Below are 2,685 nucleotides of genomic sequence, written 5' to 3'. Positions count from 1 at the left end.
GAGGCATGGGAAAAAAAATGGTGCAAAGGTAAAATTCCCTTTACAGAGAATTCTTAGAATATATTGAGTTGGAAAGTATTTTGGGTTCTAAAGTGGACCTTCACCCGTGAATATAACACTCTCTCTCCTGCTGTCTCCCCCTCCCCCTTACATAAGTGCAGATTTCAGTTTGTAACCGGAAATACCTTTTTTTACATTTTTTTAGTGGTCCACTTTCTTAATCCTAGGCAAGGATGATGCAGTTCGGCCACCCGCTGGCTGCTGGAGGATCTACTTCACACATCCAAAGAGGCAGGGTGGGTGTGAGATCTTCAAACATGAGCATTTATGATGACATAGGTCTTTGGCAGGTTCCTGATAGAGACCCAAAACGTGTCTGCGCACACATGGAGTCCAGCCATGTGCAGTCATGCTACGGGTCTTTGCCAGGTCCCATAGACCTGTTAGAGACCCATGGTGCTCTGCATGTGGGTGGGAGATCTTGTGCTTGTGCAGAAATGCTGTGTGTTTCTACCAGGTCTAGTCCAAAAGCATGCATGAGTAAAAGGGTCGTCCCTATAATGGGGCATTTCTTTGGGTCATGTGGGAGGGCGGCAGGAAGAGCACACAAGAGCACAATGTTTGTAGTGTGCCTGTCTCTCATTTCTGACCAGGGCATCTCTGGTTGCTAAGACCCAGTCAGTAAGATGTGTAAGGGCCATACACATCTCCTTGCCCAGCTCTAAGCAACCTGGGATGCCCTGGCCAGTGTCCTGCCCAGCTCCTGGCAACCAGTGACATTAGTGAGCTGGGCGCGAGCCAGAGCTGGTGAGATGATCCGCCACCTTCCCCCCGATAGCGCGCACCACCAGGCCACACAGCCCCAGAATGTGCACCGCCAGCAACACCCCCGTACCTTTCCCCCGGCCTCAGGCAGCAAAATGGCTTGGCATGGGAAAAAAGCTGTGCAAGGAGAATTTTGCCTGCAAGGAACACAAATATTGGGGATTTAAACACTGATTTCGGCTAGGTAGGGTGAAGTATCTCCTTAACTGTAATTTTTGCTTTCATGTAACTTTTTTATCTAACATTCACATTTGTACATGTTAGTTGTATGATATTGCTACAGTATTAACTTTTTATATTGATAGATTCTACCTCACAAACACTACATGCTTGCTCTTGCCCCTTGTTTTGATGTTCAGCTATGTCATAGTTGCTAAGTGTCCCTTGTTCTGAAAGACAGTCACCCCATTTTGAAAGTTATCCTGTCTTCCAGTTGTCCCTCACTGTAGAAAGGAGCACAGCAGGGTGCAGGCAAAGCACTTCACCATTTGTATTTTTGCAGGAGAGTGTGTATCTATTTTGGCATACTTCCTACACTGCCAGACTATGCCTCTGTCCCCATCTCTGGCACCAGTTCCATAAGACCCCTGGTTGGGTAAATGTTATCGTGTCTGGATGTAGAAAAGTAGGGTGATTCACTACACCTTGCTCAGAAATCCAGGTTATGTGTTACTCTTTACATGAGGTTTGTCTTGTTCATGCTCAATGGCTGCTGCTGTAGCACCTTTTCAAAGCACCTCTAAGGAAGCTTTATGTGCTTGAAGCAAATTTAGGTGTCTCCAGCCTCTAATATGTGAGATTTTGGTAACTGGACAGAGCGGCCATTCCCATACAAAGGATAAGCAGAGAATGTCTACCAAAGCTAGCACCTGAAAGTTAAATGGTGCAACAGAATCAGATAAAAGGATAGTCAAAGTCAGGGAAACTCCAATTTTAGAGAGAGTGCCAGGGGTTTGGGCAGAAGCATAGTTAGGGTCAAGCCAAAGATCAACACCAGGAGGTCCACTAGCTGAGTATCATGCTACGAATGAAGGGCATGAATCCAGGTTAACATTTCTGACTTAAATTGGTCAAGCACTTGAATATCCCATTGCACTCCTGACCGACATATATTCCTCAAGTGGGTGCTGAAATGTCACTGGATGGTGCTGCATACAAATGAAGAAGAAAGAGAAGTCACCAGCACACCTGTTTCCACTTTAGCGATCTGTCATTATTGACGTTGAATAATCATGACATCACAATGAGAAGAAACGTTCCGGAAACATATAAAGTTCTTACATCAGGCAAACAAAGTGATACGATTCCAAATCATTGCTTCTCATCATGATGCCATGGTTTTTCGACGTCAATAAAGACAGATTTTTACGCAGCTTACAAAGACACAACAAGCCAACAGCACATAGGCCAGAGGAAAGAGGTGGGAGCAGAGGCAGGAGACACAGGAGGCACGGAGCCCCAGAATGCTGAAGCAGGATAAGGGCAAGCACTCAGTGGCCCATATAGACTATGCCAAACGATATGTTTTTATGGAGTCTTTGTTCATTGGCCTTGGTTAAAAGTGGCTTTTATGTAGCTGCCCTGCATTAAATTGCACAACAGATTTAGTTGAGACAGGGTCACAGATTTGTTGATTCAATAATGTGCTAGAGTCTTTACGAGCTTATGAAGTTCCACTGATCATTGCTCACAGACCACTTATATGATCCTCCGTTCCATGATGACAGTGTTGTTGAAGAGGTGCGTATGATTAATTCACCAAAGGCATTGTGTCTGTACAAACCAGCCACAACACCATAAAACTCTCACTTGACCTGCATTGTTTATGAGATTTTATTGTGAACTTTCCAACCTTCCATT

This window comes from Nanorana parkeri, unplaced genomic scaffold (genome assembly GCF_000935625.1).
Source record: "Nanorana parkeri isolate BGI_ZX_2015 unplaced genomic scaffold, ASM93562v1 scaffold977, whole genome shotgun sequence".
In the NCBI taxonomy this organism is placed as follows: Eukaryota; Metazoa; Chordata; class Amphibia; order Anura; family Dicroglossidae; genus Nanorana; species Nanorana parkeri.
Note: the sequence above shows the minus strand (reverse complement) of the source record.